A 19,287-nucleotide genomic window follows, 5' to 3' on the forward strand; every position below is an offset into this window, starting at 1 on the left:
CGGAGTCGGAGTACCAGGCTGCCGAACTGACGTATGTCTCTGCGCGGCGTGCTGTCTGAGCCTGGAGTTTCGCACTGAGTAGTCAAGATGTCCTATAGGTTTTTTTTCCCATTACGTCAGCTGCGATAGATTTATGAAAAGAATCGGAAGCGAACATGAAATTTGTTTCCAGACGGCAAAGTGACTACGTCATATAATTGCTTCTGTCATTACACTTGTATAAGTGAGGACCGTCCGTTATGTCCATTTAGTAATGTACACGCTAAGAAAATAAAATAAAATAGAAGTTGACTTTAATGTAAATACGATAAATTTGAAATACCAATAGAGAGACTTCATGAAACTAAATTCGGCAATGTGTGACAATCCCTTCCATGTACGTGAGATGAGCGTAGATGAAAGGATGAAAGAGCCCTGCCGAATGAGGTTGAAGGTATCCACTGCAGTAAAAACACACACACACACACACACACACACACACACACACACACACACACACACACACACACACACCATCACTCGCTTCTTAAACCGCGCCAATCCTGGGAGGACTACGAATGCTGCCTCCATCTCACCCCATCCCTTTCTCCTCCATGCTCCCCCCATACCTCACTACAAGCTATATTTTTGGAAGTTGTTTCACCTCCTTTTACCGTCCCGTCCGTAAAAACTATCTACCTGCAATGCTTTTTCCAAACCCATTTTATTATTTTGTATTGAATGTAATAAATATATACTCTTCAAAGTAGCACTTTAATGAACTATCGATACGAACACACGTACAGAGCAAATGTAATTTATCACTATAGTAAATAAATTACAAATTGTCCATTCATACTTTCTGTATAACAGGAAGTAAAACAATCTTTTGCATCCCCTTTATGGCCGCGCAGCGCAGTTGGCGTGGGCACTCTCGACGTCGTCTTAGAATGGTCCGTATTGCAAGACAGACTATGCAGTTTTGTACTATTTTTGGTAGTAATGTTAGCTATTCCAGCCACAGATGCCACACTTTTCACTGCTGCATTTTTATATTTCATATCTCTCAAAGGTGTGCTTACCTACCAGTTAGATTCATATATACATCACTATTCCTTATAGTAGGACGGCACCCTTCGGATACTAAAGCTACATGATTGAACTGACTTTTTTCTTGCATTATCCGTCTTTAAGAACAGACGTAGAGCAAAATGCATCATTGTACTTAAACGTATGTATCTCTCAAAAATATTACAGCTAAAATAGTGAGACTTATGTACAACAGAATACTTCATATTCTGTGCAACTTCTATTTGAAAATGCTCATCGACATACATTTTTTAGGGATTTGAATTTTTAATTAACATTGTTTCTTTTCTCGTAAACTGCAATAAAACTGGAATTTCACAGTTTACAGCTGCGTAAGAGGCTAATAAAACTTGTGGAACAGATTTTTGTTTAAGGTCATAGTTGATTTGAAATTAATTTTCAGTTTTGTGTTACTCTTGACTGCTCTATTTTTCTCAAATTTTAAAAGAGAATTTTTCCAAGAGACAAGATAACGGGAAAGTGCTACACACGATTATTCAAGAAGTAATTCTTAAGAACTATGCAAAATTTCAGAATGTTAGCTTTTGTTGTTCCTGATGAAAAGTACATTACAGCTAAAAAAAGTCAGTTTATGGCAATTCACTTCACAGTTTTTATACGAGTTTGACAATATTGGTATACCTCTATTGACTAATTTTGTCCATAACCATGACCTTTATTCTCTTCTGCGTCTACCTGGAGTAACATTAGTTCTATCCACATAGTGGGAAATAAAAGACCAAAGGCATAGCTATTTTTAAAAGGGTTTCCGTAAACAGTAAAAAGCTACAGAAAAAATAAATAATATGGATCTTTTTCATCGAGAGCCTGTTACAATCATTCAGCAACGTGAAATAGTACACCTGTTATCGGCAAATGGACTCGACATCGCTAGGCAATTAGGTGAAAACTAGAACCGCTTTATTAGTGAGTATCGGTTTACATAGGTTGTTAGAACGAATAGCAAATACACTGAGAGCTCATGAAACCTCTTCACACGTCTCGAGGAGGGGAAGAAAGAGGTGTCAGAACTTCCGGCACTAGGATACACAACGAAACATTAGAATTATGATTTGCATAAGACATTGTGCAACAAATAAAAAATTCACCACTTTACGGAATTATGGGAGATTCGACGACGGACGTGGCTGGCAAGGAGCGAATTAAACTTTGTGTACGTTGCGTCAACCTTGGGACGCTCGAAGTAAAAGAAGTTACTGTGTGTGTTTACAGTCCGCCGGCCTCTAGAGCAGAAACGCAGGCAACGAACACATCTAAGACTCTCTCTATGAACTGAGTTTCTACGTGCCCATAGTTTCGATGGTATGGTGTGAAAAATCCTTCCAGACCAGCCAAAGAGCTGTTACATCTGCTGCAGTAATTATTGTTTGGATCTTGCACTATATGAACTTTACAGAAGCTGTGATCCATTCTGCGATGTCTTGGCAACTGTGTAAGGCGTCGCAAATTTAATGCTAGGCTCCACAAAAAGAGAAAAACATATGTATATATTTGCAACCATCTGGAGTCAACGAGATTAATCCAAATCTGAAAGTTTAACAGATGATACCAACCTTTCAGACCCAATGACCTGAAGGGGTTAAACCCTTTGAAACATTTCAGGGAAAGCTATGACCGGTCTCGGCAAACATTAGAAGAAATACTGAATGCCTAGAGCTCAATTAGAGACGACAGACTGTCACTCCTGCGGGGCTACGCCGACCAACTCAAAAAGTGTGAGCTACTTTTCACATGACAATCGCTATTGAAGGATTTGGACTACGCGAAGAAGTGGCCAGATCTTTATACGAGTAGAATATAAATTCTAATGTAGTTGGAGTGAAACGTTCTGTAAACGCTCTCTAAGCAGCTCTTGCTATTTTTAGATCTGCAGAAGTGTTTGATAAGCTGCTAGAGAAAGCCAAACATTGTTCTATGAACCAAAATCTGAAAGACCCAAATATATCATGACCAAGAAAAATACCAGCGAGACAAACACGCTATAACATTGTCTATTCTTGACGGATTCTTCTGAACGCAGATTTATGAAAGGTGTGTTTAGAATTCTTGATCTCTTTCTGAATGAGACTGATCGAAGGTTCAACCACGACGGTCTAAAGCTTTTATTCCATCTTTTAAGAAATATTTGGTGCGTCGTCCCAAATAAATCCTCCGTCTATATGACGTCTGAACAGCTGCTCTTAGTACACAAACAACAGACTAACTAGTAAACCTGTGATGCACAGCTCGGAATGCTGAGAACCATGTTTCCCCTATTGGAAGGCAACTGATTACTGATCGTGATATGGTTAAAGAATTGTTTCAGGATGTTATTCGCCTAATCACTCTGTCGTCAGCATCCTATGAGAGGTCATTCAGGGCCCTAAATCTTGCCTCAAATCAAAGACACAGTCGAGTCTCACCCAGATACTCCATGTTCATCTTAATCAAGGCAGGGCTGGAAAAGTCTTATGCATATCATGAGAGAGTTTGTTTCATGCGTTACGGACAGGAGAGCTACTTTCTGAAGTTGTATATAAAAGTTCTAGAGTTTTAAAAAGAAACGAATGACATTAGGATTTTCTTTTTTTTCATTAAGATTTGATACACAGTGTTTCTAAAATCTAAAGTAACAGAAAAAACAACAAAAACACCAACAGTAGAATATAATAATAATAATAATAATAATAATAATAATAATAAGAGCAGCAGCAGCAGCAGCAAGAGGTGTGTCAGTGGCCGACTGTTATTGCTGTCTAACGTATATCTGAACTTCTGATCGTTGGAGCTTAGGGGCACTCAACGCTGAATTTCTGTTCGTAAGCAGCCTCAGGGGAAAGTAGGGCTAATGGCTTCCCACCTATGTGATGACTTTCAAGAAAATTAAGGGAATGAGATTTCGAAACAGCAGGACCTATAATATTCAGTTCAAATTTACGAATTTTGATATTAAGTCAATAGTTACTCTTTGCAAAGGAAGATGGTACTGACTGCCTAAACGTCACACCATTGACATACATGTTAGCCTAACGGTTTTTCTGAAACATGCATGTCTCACCTTAGACGAAAATAGGGAATAGGTTGGCTTCCCTCCCCCTTTCCCTTCTCCCCTCCCCAAATGCTTCCAACAATCAGTGAATAGGTTTACTTGCCCCCCTACAAAAATGGGTGAAAGAGTTTGCTTCTGCGGTCACTAGAAAGATAGTTGGAACGCCAGTGATCCGACGAGTATTACTGCACATATACGGTACATAATCTAAGGCAAATTCGGAATGGGATGTGGAACGTTGAGTACTACCGAACTGTTAGCCAAAGCTTAGACCAATACAGCCTGATCGGAATCTGATCCCACACCACTGTTCACAGCCTATGTTTTAAAGACAGGTGCGTAGATGCTTCTGTTCATGCAGATGTATTACTGTACCACGACATTATTGCTCCTGGTCTCCGGTGGCCCTTTTCGGAAAGACAAGTGGGTAAGTTCCAAGAGTGTTTGCCTATCGAAGCGGCGGGTTCCAAACGATAGATATCGAACGTGTAATTCTAAATCGATCACGCGACGTATGGCGGGCGTTATGATAAATTATTTGTGAGATGCTAGGAAAACAAACGATTTATGGAGATAGTGAGTGGGATGTCTGGTATTGTAGACGTTTATTCGGACGATTGCCTCACTTGGAAGAATGTAATTCCATGCTTGTGCAATGTAGAAAATTTTTTGAATTTTTGTCGGAAATGTGACACTACCCACGCATTGGATTGACATTGGCAGAGTCTACCCAGGTTACAGCTAAAAGGGAATGCTTCCCGTAGCATACACATCAAATGGATTTTCTGACGACGACAACGTCGACGACGAGTGAGGTAAGTCGTTTCCTTTGTAATTCCTATTTCATTAACGCTCTTTTGTCGTTGATGTAGTGACCACTATAAACATGCTCATGCTCATAACATCCGCCACCACAGTCGCGTGATCGATTTAGAATCCCACGTTAGATATCTATCGTTTGGAGACCGCGGCTTCGATAGGCATACGTTCTTCGAAATTACTCACGAGTGTACGTTACAGTAAACAAGTACCATAGTGTCTAAGGAAAACGCATCGCACTGTGAATTATTGCAAGATAGTTGTGCGTGTACTACTGAGTGGTTCAGAGAGGTCTCGTAAAATATCAAGACGCTAAGCCGACTGAAGCGCCCTCGCTCCTAAGAGCAATACTACTGTCGTCGATTAACATTTGTAATGTGTTCTGCAGGCAGTGAATGCTGGTCACACACTGACAAAACATAGTTAAATAGCAGGCAGGCGTGGTACTTACCCCCTTGGCTCTGAATATTTGGCAGAACTTGTCCTGCGTGACGGGGTCCTCGGCGCACAGCACGAAGGCGACGCTCTCCAGCTGCTCGGCGAAGTCTATCTGCTTCTCGTCCCTGCCGGACAGACAACACAAGGCACCGGTCACAACACGCCACGCACTGAGGCGGTCCGCGCCACGGCCGCCGCAGCAGGCGCCGCCTACCGGAGGCCGGCGCGGCTTCAGCCGCGGCGCGGCGCGCTCGCTACATATGGGCATATCGTATCGCTCCTCTAGAAGGCCTGCCTGCCCTCAATGTCCTACGCTCGGTCAGGCGTGTAAAGTGGCGAAGGGAACTCGTTTAGTGCGGGTTCGCCAAGCTGCGACCGAGCAAAAACCCCACGTTCTAGGCTAAAACTGACCCCACGCGAGTAAGCTAATGGCACCTTTCCCTCGTTGCGCGTCTTGTCTGCAGTGAGGCCGTTACTGGCACTGCAATGGCGGCAGGGAGACACGACCTCATTGCAGCCTCTCGTGCCTGCTAGTTTCAGTTTCAGTGCTATTAACGTCATTGTCAGAAGAATAAAGAAAAAATTGTCCTCTCGGACGTCACAGTCCTCTTTCTTACACAGTACCAGTACAAAAATTTCGCCCTATGCACATTTTCGGTAGAAAATGGATGTTAAACAATGCAAACTTTATAACAGCGTAATAACATGCACGAGAAGTATCTTCATGCAACAAATCAGTTAGCAGAAATTGTAGATTGCTTAGTTAGAATACTCGAGATGCAGAGTTTGATATTTACTTTTAAATTCGTATTTGTTGTTACTTAAGGAAGTGAGTTGAGTTGGCTCGTTTTTGCTTTGGGGTTAAGGGTGCAACTGAAAATGGACGGAGCAGATGCTGACAATGGACTGAAAACACAGAGGAGGACAGTGCGTGGTGAGAGTGCAGAGTAAATGCACAAAGACAAAATGCGGAATAGAAACGGATATACTGTCAGTATTATGTGGCCGAGCGGTTCTAGGCGCTTCAGTCTGGAACCGCGCGACCGCTACGGTCGCAGGTTCGAATCCTGCCTCGGGCATGGATGTGTGTGATGTCCTTAGGTTAGTTAGGTTTAAGTAGTTCTAAGTTCTAGGGGACTGATGACCTCAGACGTTAAGTCCCATAGTGCTCAGAGCCATTTGAACCATTTTTTATTAAGTAACTACAAGTGTTTTTGTAGCAAAACTGCGGTAATTGCTGTACAAAGATTTAGAATCCAGTTTCCATGCCACACAGATTAAAATTAACAAATGAGAACAGGTAAGCGTATTCTCGCAATCGAACCTTTAACGTCGTCAGATGAACCCAACCTTCTAACCATTACACAGCACTTATCGAAGCACGTGCTCTGACATTTCTTTCTCGTATATCGTGCAAATCGTTAATATTCGTCGAATACGGCGTATCCACTTAACGTGCCATTGACGTGTAAACGCCATTCGACGGTTTCGCAATACAACACTAATAGGAACGGTAAGACTAGTATCGTCGAATCAAGCGAATGTGAATTATGTATTCCTTCGAAGAACAAGTTGATATGCTTCTCATTTACGGAGAATGCCAACGAAATTCAGTGAGAATTAGAGACTTATACGCTGGAAGATATCCTCAACGTACTCATCCTACGCGTCGTACAGTTAATTATGTGTATGATAAATTGAGAACAACTGAATATTTAACGCATCGGAAACATATCCGGCAAAGGAAAGTTACTAACGAGGAAACGGAAACAGGTACTATTGCCACTGTGGTTCGAGATCCTAGTATTAGTTCGCGTCAAATCGCAAGGGAATCTGACAGAGTAGTGTTATTGGTGTTCTGCATCGCCATGAATATTATCCTGGGATCACAAATTTAGCATTGGAGAGCAGCGTGGAGGGTAAAAACCGTAGAGGGAGACCAAGAGATCAATACACTAAGCAGATTCAGAAAGATGTAGGTTGCAGTAGGTACTGGGAGATGAAGAAGCTTGCACAGGATAGAGTAGCGTGGAGAGCTGCATCAAACCAGTCTCAGGACTGAAGACCACAACAACAACAACAACATATCAGTGTCCACCAAGAATTAACTGGTACGGGTTGTATGCGTAGCATTGAATTCTGCCGATGATCTCAACTTCAGATTCAGAGGAATGACCCATTTATTAATTTGATTTTATTTACTGACGAGGCTACATTCACGAACCCTGGAAATGTTAATTTGCATAACATGCATTACTGAGCAACTGAAAAAGCATGTTTGCTGCGACAACTTGCATACCAAAACCCGTGGTCACCACTCAGCTACCGGGGGCGGACTGATGGCTAGAAATGAGTTGCAGAGACGATTCCCAAATCGTTGGAATGCACGCGGAGGAGATGTATCGTAGCCGGCTCGTTCACCAGACTTGACTCTTCTGAATATTTTCTTGTAGGGAATCGTAAAAGACATTTTTATAAAGACGTTCCAACTACACCTGAAGATATGCGAGAGAGAATTGTCAGACCATGTGCTTCGATAAGTGCCGAAGTGATGAGGAATACCACTCAATACATGATAAGAAGATTACAGCACTGCATTGATACCAATGGTCATCACTTCGAACACCTTCTGTAAATGGACGTTCATGTCACCTTTGTGACCTTCGTTGACCTTCAAGGACCTTACTGTTACACATCACTGGATTCGTCTCGATAGCCGCTATCATAAAATCAGTACCAAACTATTGCATTCTTCATATCTCTGAAGAACCCCACCTAGCAACGAAAAACCAACGTTATATTATGGCCCCTGTTGTCCCATGCAACTTTTGTCCCACAAACGTTTCAAACTATCACACTTTCGGAGTTATTCTTGGTGGCAATAGTTAGTAACTCACCCTCTATAAGCATTTTCTTTAACGTACATCAGCGGCCTCTGACCAGTTTCCAAGGATGTTAGTTGAGCGCTCGATCAGGCGAACAATAAAAAACTTGTACCCATATTACAGGATAATTGTATAAGTCTTAATCTTGCATCAAACATATATCAAATGTACTTCACCAATCTTGTTGAAAAACCAGTAAGGAGCGAGGAAATGGACTTGAGTGGACAGACAAAACTAGTCAATTCGATCATGAAGGTAGTCGTAGAGAAAACAGATTGGAGAAAGGAATGACTAGCGCTGAATACGTAGCATAGATTTAAATCTGTGCCGTAGGGCCATAGGTGTAGTCATGGTCGAACTAATTAAAAGATTTTTGAGAGAAAAGGAGAAATGACTACATACTGTTAAGGCTCAGAATTGTTACTATCCATGTTAACTTTAAATCTGCTCTTGGCAAATTTTAAGAAGGGCCTTCCCGTCTTAAAATGTAAAAATCATTATTTTATAAACCGTTAATGCTAAGTTGACTAGGTGTCAGAAAAGCTACCTACGATGGGAAGGGATCATTCATGGCTTCATTGTGGAAAGTAAAGATGACATGCTGTTAACAGTAGTTTGCGAGTAGTTCTAGTATTTTACCACATGTCTATTGCATTTACGATGACTGGTATATGAATAGTAAATTGAATGTTTCAAATAAGAAACAAAACGCTGTAAAAATGTACGACGATGTCTCGGTCATTTTGGGCTACAGCATCATCTGTTATTGTTAAGCCCTTCCGATGCTGTGAACAAGACGCAGAGAAAATCTCCACTCTCTATTTAATTTTGGTTCATATCATGTCAACACGATCGTTACTGGCGTTCATACAAAAAAAAAAAAAAAAAAAAAAAAAAAAAAAAAAAAAAAAAAAAAAAAAACTCTCCGTCCCAACATGCATCGGAAGGCCCAACGGTACCGACCGGCCGCCGTGTCATCCTCACTCACAGGCGTCACTGGATGCGGATATGGAGGGGCATGTGGTCAGCACACCGCTCTCACGGCCGTATGTCAGTTTACGAGATCATTTCGCAGACAGCTGTTTGCCGATCTCCAAATACCAACTTTTAATGAGAAATGTATGAATAGAGATAATTTTAATTGAACTTCCAGTTCTTAAACCACAGTAAGATAGAGACTTTAAACTCCGCAAGAATAATGTTCACATTGCTGAACGAATCGTTCACTCTGCAGCAGAGTGTGCTCTGTGTTGGAGATTCTTGCCAGAATAAAACTGTGTGTCAGATTGAAACCCGAACTCGAAACCTTTCCTTTCACGGACTGTCCTCTTATCAACTTACACTGTAGTCTCAAGGTCTTCATGATCAATAGAATCAGTAACTGCTGTGCTCGACAATCTGTGTCCACAGTTACAGATAGCCTCATTACCAGTAACTGTGCGTTCTTGAAGACTCAACTCGGGTTTAGACAATAACACAGAGAGTTACTTGTCACATATTATAATTGTGGCATCACTACAGCGCATGTTCAAACTGTCGCTACAGCTAACGGAAGGCATAGAGGCGGAAGGCCTGTTACACCATAGCTGACTGAGTTAGTAGGGTTTGCTAAGGCGGAAAAGGCTGAATGCTATTGTCAGGCATCAAGCAATGCGACAGTTGTGTCATGACAGGTGAACATTCCTAAGGCCGCTGTGTGGAAGAAGGGTTGGATCATAACGTTCTTTGAACGTCGAGTTCATAAAAAAAAGGAGCTTAAGTTCCAATTCGATAAGAAAGCGATAGGGGACAGACCAAAGCTAGTTCCTAACTAATCATTCTAGCATTCGCTTTGAGTTATACAGAAGAAAAAACAACGAAAAATTAAGACGTTTTTATTTATTAGTCTTTTACATTCCCGCTATTGGAAACGCCCTATCTACTGAGTTACAGATACTGTTTAAAAACAATTTAAATGCATTGTGTATCTACATGATAAAAAAACTGATAATGAGGAGGGTGTTACAATGGGGTGTTGGGACTCAGGTTTACGGGAGAAAATTGAAGTGGTTCTTGTTGTTTGTAGCTGAGTGCGTTGTTAATGAGATGGTGTAGGATATGGCTAGGAGACGGTGGCTGAATCAGAACTGTTGCACGGCTTTTTGAACCTTCGCTCTGAATCGAGTTTCTTAACCGCTTCACTTTATCTCACTGTTCTCAAGGTGCTTCGAAACATTCTGAAACTGTATCTGTATAAGATTCATCTCGCACAACATCTTAAGCAACAGACGGCACATCATTTTAACGATTTTGTTTTTCTCCTCTTCGCAAGGATTGACAATGACTTTCCTCGTGCAGTCATTTCATGAAACACACCGGAAATGTTTGGAAAAAATAGTTCAAATGACTCTAAGCACTATGGGACTTAACATCTGAGGTCATCAGTCCCCTAGACTTAGAACGACTTAAACCTAACCAACCTAAGGACATCACACACATCCATGCCCGAGGCAGGATTCGAACCTGCGACCTTAGCAGCAGCGTGGTGCCGGGCTGAAGCACCTAGAACCGCTCGGTCACATCGGACGGCGGAAATGTTTGGAACTTAATCTGCGAGGGCTCTCCCGAAAGAAGATTACGTTTTCGCCTGCAGCTACAATGGCGGGGTTAGAACGGCCATATTGTTTGTCTGAGCGTTTGTCCGTTCAGTCGGCATCCGTTGTGCCAGCGTGAGATTCGTGTCGTTTCCACACATTTCACAATAAAAATGTGTGCCTCAACTGAAAATCCCACGAGTTGTGAACTGCGGTCAGTAATAAGGTTTCTGATCGCAAAAGACTATAAACCGATTGAAATTTTTGGGCAACGTGTACGGAAACAACATAATCACTGAAGGTGGAGTCCACCAGATGAAGAGGTGGGTAGACGACCAAGCATTGTGACTGATGAACTGGTTTCAAAAGTCATGAGAAGATTCACATTGTGAGTGATGGACTGGTCGCAAAAGTCATGAGAAGATTCAAGAAAACCTCCGATTCACAACGACGAAGCTCTCGTTTAGTTTGTCGCTAATTTCACGAAGTTTATTGCATCAGATCGTTGCACAGAAGCTAGGCAATCACAGATTTTGTGCAAGGTGGGTATCAAAAATATTCACAGAAAACCGCAAGAATGAGCGTGTGTGGCTGCATCATTGACATTTCTGGACTCTTACGAAAAATATGGCGACTCGTTATTTGATGGAATCGTAACTGGAGACGAGATTTTGGTCAAACATGTGACCTCTGAAACGAAATTACAGTATATGAAGTGGCACACAAAAATCCCTCCGAAAGACCAAAAAAAAGTTTGCGAACATATTCTGGGAAAAAAACATTATGGTGACTGCTTTTTGGGATTTTTTGAGCGCGGCAGAACAATAAACGATGCGAGGTATATTCAAACTCTGGAAAACTTAAGAAGAGCAATTCAGAATGAGCCTAGAGGAAAGTTGACCTTAGAAAAGTTGCTCTTGCACGACAACGCTCGATCACACACGGCAAATCACTCTCGGGAAGCATTCGATGCTTTTAAGTGGGAGGTGTTTCCTCATCCGCCGGACATCCCGGATCTTGTATCCAGTGACCACCTCCTGTTTCCAGCGTTGAAGACTGGTTCGCAATGCGGTACTCTGACGACGACGCGGAACTGCGGGAGAACGTGACTAACTGGTTGAAGTCTCAGGCGGCAGAATTTTATGAAATGAATTTCAAAGTTTGTTCGCCGCTATGATAAGTGTTTAAATTTGTGTGTGGACTATGTTGGAAAGTAGTATTTAAGTGTCGCTTGCAAATGAATAAAACCGTGCGAGTTGGCGCAGTGGGTAGCACACTCGACTTGCATTCGGGAGGACGACGGTTCAAACCCGTGACCGGCCATCCTGATTTAGATTTTCCGTGATTTCCCTAAATCGTTTCAGGTAAATGCTGGGATGATTTCTTTGACAGGACGCGGCCGACTTCCTTCCCCATCGTTCCCCAATCCGATGGGACCGATGACCTCGCTGTTTGGTCTCCTCCCCCAAATCAACCGACCAACCAAATGAATGAAACATCGTTTTCTCTATACCTTCTTTCTCTATTTTAATGCCAAAACGTAATCTACCTGCTGGATGACCCTCGTATATCCATGACTTACTTCCTTGTGATCGGAATACGACATTGCTATTTCTTATTCACCGCACGTACAAATTTTGTCTGAAGGATTTCAACTGTTTCGAAACAGTGAGAGCATATGCAAACCCGAAAATAATGAAATGTTTTCTCAAATGCTCCGTATAACACTACAACTTCAGTCGTCCTCAAACGTACTTAAACTCACTTAAACTTATTTAACTATACATTTTCAATTTGATGTAAACTATACCATATGTGTATGCATTTGTTTTAAGTAATTTACCAGATGCAGTTAAGTTATCGAACAGAAAATCGAGATGTTTTGAATTACTGTAGTTAATAACTGAAGAAACCGACTGTGTAGTGGAAGTGAACTAGAGAACCAACCAGAGAGCACATCAGTTTAGTCTCTTCTAATTGTTTGCTCCTGACATCTTGTTGTCTGTTTCTTTTATATTTGTGCAATTGTAGTCAGTATTCATTCGTTCATTTAACTCTCCCTTCAAATACGTGTTGCTGCAAGTTCTTTTCCTCATCCAGTCTCAGCAGGAACATTTCTCCCTAATATCCATACCTGCAACTTTGGTCGCTAACTTTGCACTGACTCGAAGGAGACGTGCAATTCTTCATCACCAGAATGTGCATATGTTTGATGGAAAAACGAACTTCTTATGTGCCGCTATTTGGAAGGCATATGCTATGTGCTGTATGTCATCCACTTTCTTCCTTCTACATGGCTGGCCGGTGTGGCCGAGCGGATCTAGGCGCTTGAGTCTGAAACCGCGCGACCGCTACGGTCGCAGGTTCGAATCCTGCCTCGGGCGTGGATGTGTGTGATGTCCTTAGGTTAATTAGGTTTAAGTAGTTCTAAGTTCTAGGGGACTGAAGCCCTCAGATGTTAAGTCCATTAGTGCTCAGAGCCATTGGAACCATTTGAACCTTCTACATGCCCACTCTACAATAATATAAACACAACACAACACGTCACACCAAATTTCAGTGACAGATTGGAGAAATACCACAGCAAACAAATATTAAGACATTGGATCCGGAGGATTGAAATTCCCATCTATAAATTTTGATTTAGATTTATAACGGTTTCCAGCAACAGCTTTCAGCGAATTATGGGATCTTTCTACATTTAATCCAAGCATTTTCTTCGCTCAAAAATGGTTCAAATGGCTCTGAGCACTATGGGACTCAACTGCTGAGGTCATTAGTCCCCTAGAACTTAGAACTAGTTAAACCTAACTAACCTAAGGACATCACAAACATCCATGCCCGAGGCAGGATTCGAACCTGCGACCGTAGCGGTCTTGCGGTTCCAGACTGCAGCGCCTTTAACCACACGGCCACTTTGGCCGGCTTTTCTTCGCTCCTAATGACCGTAACGCCAGTATGAAAACACTAACAGTCCATGACTTTTTTCGAGAGATAGGAAAAAAAAAACGTAGGAAATTGTCCACGCAACCTGTAAGTACAGTTCAAAACATTACTACTTAATAGGAAATACCAACCACCGGAACTGTTTATAACCTATAGGCACAATGACAAAAATGTAAATAAAGTAGCTAACATATGTACATATTTCAGGCCACTGCAGAAAATAAAGGAGAAACGCGTATGGAACTAAAATTGTGTTTTATTCAGTTGCTGTCAGACGGTCCATAAGTAAAAATTATTAATATACCGTAATATTACACGCAACTGAGGAGGACAGGACTATAAAAGTTGAAGGAAAAAAAAGGTCTGTTCAGGTGATCTATTGGTGCAAATACTTGCGAAAACGCTTCCTGCGACTGACTTATGTGATCACTGATAGCCTATAGCTGTTTCCGAATTTTTTAAGCATTGCGTAAGCATGTATTATTAAATTAACTCTACCTTGAGGAGTAATTAAGAAAAATGAAATTATGTTCTTTTTTGTAATAATAAGAGACACAACTATTCGTAATTTGGCTTTCATTGGTAGTGAAAGTCAAAGCAAAACCGTATAAAGAGAGTTTTGCAAGATGAGGAAATAATCGGCGGAAAACTTTAGATGAAAGACGGTAAGTATCATAAACTTCCAATGAGACTGATTAAGTGATTGTGAATAGTGAATGAGACATGTTACGATGAAAGCTTACTCAGTGTGTTATCTGACAGCAGCTACGGCTGGCTACAGGCCTCAAGGATGATTGTGAGGCAGATTTTATCACTGTTGGAAATGCGTCTAATTAAAGTCAATTTGTGTAGAGGTCCCCGTCGGATAGCGAGGCAGGACGGAGCGGCTCTTTCGCCAGCTGCGCCAGGCGAGCTATTAACTGGCCGCGGCGGTGCACCGTTTTTCCTCGAGGTGGGACGATTTGCGCTGGAGTTCCCTTCGGCGGGACGCCGCGTAAAAGAACTTGAGTGGCGAGGCAAGCGTGTACTGGCATCCGTGGCCGCAAACGCACGTGCGTTTCCACTGCGGTGCGTCGCCACGGGTCACAAAACCGACCTCAAATACTGTTGAGAACTCTAAAGCAAGCATGATTCATTAACCGTATTAATTTCTTAATAACTTATTTATCTTTGTTTGCCAACTCAGTCAGAGACTTATGAGTAATATGCATAAACGTCTTTTCTACGTCGACGTAAATATCCCTCAAGCCATGCTGGAGGGCGTGGCGGGGAAATGCATCCAATTTATCTGTCCAACCACTTCCGATTCGACTGGTTAATGGAAAGCAGAAAATTTCCCTGTGCCTCAACACGCAGCCTTATATTTCTTATCCTGTTACATTCAGCGGGATACCACCAACGCTGTACTCAAAAGCTACCGGATCTCTTTTCCAGTACGGTTTTTTAAAGCAAGATTCCATATGGTACACCAAACAAAACATACAGGGGCTCTTCTCCGTCCTGATGAACAGCGGCCGTACACCGATTCCATTGCATATTGTGAATTGCAACGTAGATTTTATCTGCAACTATCTTCGCTGTTACTAGAGAAGAGTATCACAATTCTTATACAAGTACCTAATACATCGTTATCCTCATTTGTAGCAAATATTGTGAGAAAAATTAAGTTCTTTATTTTCGTCAATACGAAAAACGAAGCACTGAAATTTGCTCTCTATCTTGGAAACAAAGAGCAATCAGTTGACTACATAAACTCAGCTGATTTCTGAAAGAGTAAAAACTGTCTATACCATAAACTTCCTTTTTTTCTAGTTTTCTTCTTCTTTTTCTTGACTGTCAGTTATCGCTGCTACCACTCTTCTCAGTTTTATACTGTTCTCCCCATTTCTTGTTATGGCATTCAGTAAATCTTATATTTTCGTACCATGGCAACCCACAGCCTTCCTTACACAATAGTTACTGAGACTTTAGGCTGTTCTGAAACTATAATGTGAAATGGCTGCACTGTACTGGTACTGCGTTCTAACCAGCGATGTTCCGTGGATTTTAATTTGGTTGATTTTTCTAAATCGTGTTTAAGGGAGTCTGTGCTCACACTTTCTGATTATAGCATTTGTTCAGGTCTATTATGGTAGTCTGGGCTTTTGTTCCCGGCTGACTGTATTGTCTTGAGCAAGTATTGGGTTACAAGAAAACTTGCAAGTGGGCACACCTGGTATGCCTACAGATTCCCGCCAATGGCCACATTTTGCTTCAAGGGTGCTATAGGGTAATTTGTCTGTTTAATGTCCTACACCTGTCACGTGTTAAAGAAATTAACAAATAAAAACCTCTTTGGTTGGTGCTGTATACATCATATTTTACCGCAGCGAGCATATGCACTGGTGTCAATTGTTACGGTGCAACTTTTTGGCAGTGCATACCATATGTGAGCTGTACATCTGTTTTAATGGTACTTAAGTGCTTTAGTTGAAGCCTGAGTACTGAAGACTAATAAACCCTTTTACAGGCTCTCATTTTAAGGGTGTGACTTTTTTCTATATTCAGTTTTGTCATATCCAGATTTTGAAGTTTAAATTCTGTTGTACACGCACATTTTTTTAAGGTTTTCATTTTGAACTTATTGTCTAGCGTGCCTGTTGTAATTTTTCATCAGACATGGAGTATTTTCTGTAGTAATAATTAATATAATTTTAATAGTTGTTCAATTCGTTAAACGTGAATGCAAATGGTGCAGATGAGCAAAATTATCGACTTTCATGTCCTACTTGCCAAAAAAAAAAAAAAAAAATGGTTCAAATGGCTCTGAGCACTATGAGGTCATCAGTCCCCTAGAACTTAGAACTACTTAAACCTAACTAACCTAAGGACATCACACACATCCATGCCCGAGGTAGGATTCGAACCTGTGACCGTAGCGGGCCCGCGGTTCCAGACTGCAGCGCCTAGAACGGCTCGGCCACACTGGCCGGCACTCGCCAAAAGAGATATTGTATGTATGCTGAGAAGCACCATATAGCACTGATGGACTGTAAGCCCTCTGAACGGTTTTAGTTAGAACGTTCAAATTGCACGGTTGGCCGCGGGCCATCATGGAAATTAGTATGCGCAATATTGTTTGGTTTAGCGACGAAGCGCACTTTCATTTGGATGGGTTCGTCAATAAGCAAAAGTGGCTCATTTGAGGGACTGTGAAAGCGTATTTCGCGATCAAGAAGTCTCTTCACCTTCAGCGAGTGACTGTGTGATGTACGACGTTCAATCATGGAATAATCGGTGCGATATTCCTTGATGGTACAGTGACTGCCGAACGGTACGTGAAGGTTTTGGAAGATGATTTCATCCCCATTATCCAAAGTGATCCTGGTTTCGACAAGATGTGGTTCTTGCAAGACGGAGCTCGACACCATCGAAGCAGGAGTGTGTCAGATGTCCTGGATGAGCACTTTAGGGACAGCATTCCGTCTCTGGGGTACCCAGAGGCCACTGGCATGGGCCTCGATTGGTCGCCATATTCTCCGGATATGAACACATGCGACTCCTTTTTGCGGGGCTATATTAAAGACAAGGTGTACAGCAATAGCCTCAAAACCATTGCCAAGCTCAAAAGAGCCATTAAGGAGGTCATCGACAGCGTCGATATTCCGACACTTCAGCGGGTCGGGCAGAATTTTACTATTCGTCTGCGCCACATCATCGTCAATGATGGCAGGCATATCGAACGTGTCATAACCTAAATCCGAATATCTGCAGTGACGTTTACATGTTGAATACAGTGTGTGCATGCTGTAGTTTGTAACTAACGTTTCTTTCATGTAGTTCAATAATTGCCACCCTGTACGTCGATATATAGATATATGTTTGAGCGGCAACGATATTACTGAATGAAGGCAGCTTGCGACGGACAGTTGTTAAAAAAGGTATTAAATCTAAATAAGCAGCTAAAAATTTTACCTTATTCTTCTTCTCTTGTTCAATGGATTTCATTATATCTACGGTCGTATTTGCATTGCCTCTGAGCGTTGCGTATCTTGTTAACAGTCCCCAGCTTTCACAGCTTGTGAACAGTCACCAGTTTTTGCAGCCGGATAACGTTTTAAACTTCTTTCTCCATCCCAGAATGAGCAAATTTATTACTTCAAATTACGACATATCCTTCTGGAAATATGGGATGGAACGGTTCGGTTACCTTGGCTTCTGATCATACAAGGCGATTATGGCGTGTCCTACGACTGTAGATCTGTTACTAAAATAAATATTTGCATGCAACAGGAAAATAGTAGTTACGTAGATTTATGTAGAGGAAACTACTTAGTCGTCATATTTTCTTACGAAGCAGACTCTATTGAAGGAAAGTCTAACTGGGTTCCTAAACGTTTCCGTTACACGGCTTTATTCGAGTGTGCTCGTAAGAATGTACTAACGGGTAGAACAGCTACCGAGTGAGGATGCGTGTTGTAACACGAATACCTCTCTACACGACGAAAGACCAGGATCATACATACTTTACGTTGCGCATATTCTTTGAGAAATAGTTGTATTACTTTTCTCTCTCTCTCTCCTTAATATCAATTTCTTCCTCTTTTTATAATTTGTCTGTCTTGAATGCTCGACATCCACTGATTGCATAAATTTGGTGTTTACATCTACATGACTCCACAATAATGTGCCTGGCAGGCGTTTGTTCCATGAACCACCTTCAACCTATTTCTCTGCCATTTCACTCTCGAACAGCGCACGGGAGAAACGAATCTTAAATCTTACCGTGCAAGCTATGATTTCTCTTATTTTAATACGATGATGATTTCTTCTTATGTAGGGTGGCGCCAACAAAATATTTTCGCAATCGGAGAAAGAAGTTAGTGATTGAGATTTCGTGAGAAAATCTCGCCGCAGCGATAAACCCCTTGTTCGATGAGGTTTCGGGATTGCAGCCGAATCATGTTTACTTCTTGCCACGATATTTCGACTGGCAAGCGTCCATCCATCTTCAGGCGAGTGTCCTCCCTGTTCCAAGAGTGGAAAAAGAACGAGTCTAACAACATTTTGCAGATACCGAGTACTTGTTAGTGTCCCCTCCAGGAACACCAAAGGTGGATGAGAGTTGCAGCCTATCGCACGCCAGACCATAGAGCCTGCGGTGCGAGCAGTGAGGTTTGGATAAATGCAGTCTTCGAGAAATTGACCACCACGTCTATGTCGTACGCGTAAACGGCCATCACTTGCATCCAGGCAGAGTCTGCTTTCATCGCTGAAGACCACGGCACGCCGTACCATCTTCCAAGTGATCTACTGACGGCACTAATCGAGCCGTGCAAGTCGATGCTGTGCCGTGAATGGAAGGCGTGTTAGAGGTGCGCGTTCCCGTTGTCCCGCTGCAAATAATCGGTTTGCAACAGTTTGCGCTGACACGTCTGGTCTCAAGAACCCTCTTATCTGTACTTCGGTAGCTGTACGATCTGCGACTGCTGCCTTTACAATACGACGATCCTGGTTGGCGTCTGTGCTG

General features: G+C 42.0%; 1 protein-coding gene across 2 annotated transcripts in view; it reads right to left on the reverse strand.

Annotated features, from left to right (window-relative positions):
* The window catches only part of LOC124798102 (NADPH oxidase 5), a 495,656-nt gene that overhangs the window by 286,387 nt on the left and 189,982 nt on the right, over positions 1-19,287 (reverse strand). For both annotated transcript variants that reach the window (XM_047261353.1, XM_047261352.1), the window contains exon 3: positions 5,388-5,499. The gene's annotated coding sequence lies outside the window, so the exon portion shown is untranslated. The remainder of the gene's footprint in view (positions 1-5,387; positions 5,500-19,287) is intronic.

Source organism: Schistocerca piceifrons, chromosome 5 (assembly GCF_021461385.2).
Source record: "Schistocerca piceifrons isolate TAMUIC-IGC-003096 chromosome 5, iqSchPice1.1, whole genome shotgun sequence".
NCBI lineage: Eukaryota > Metazoa > Arthropoda > Insecta > Orthoptera > Acrididae > Schistocerca > Schistocerca piceifrons.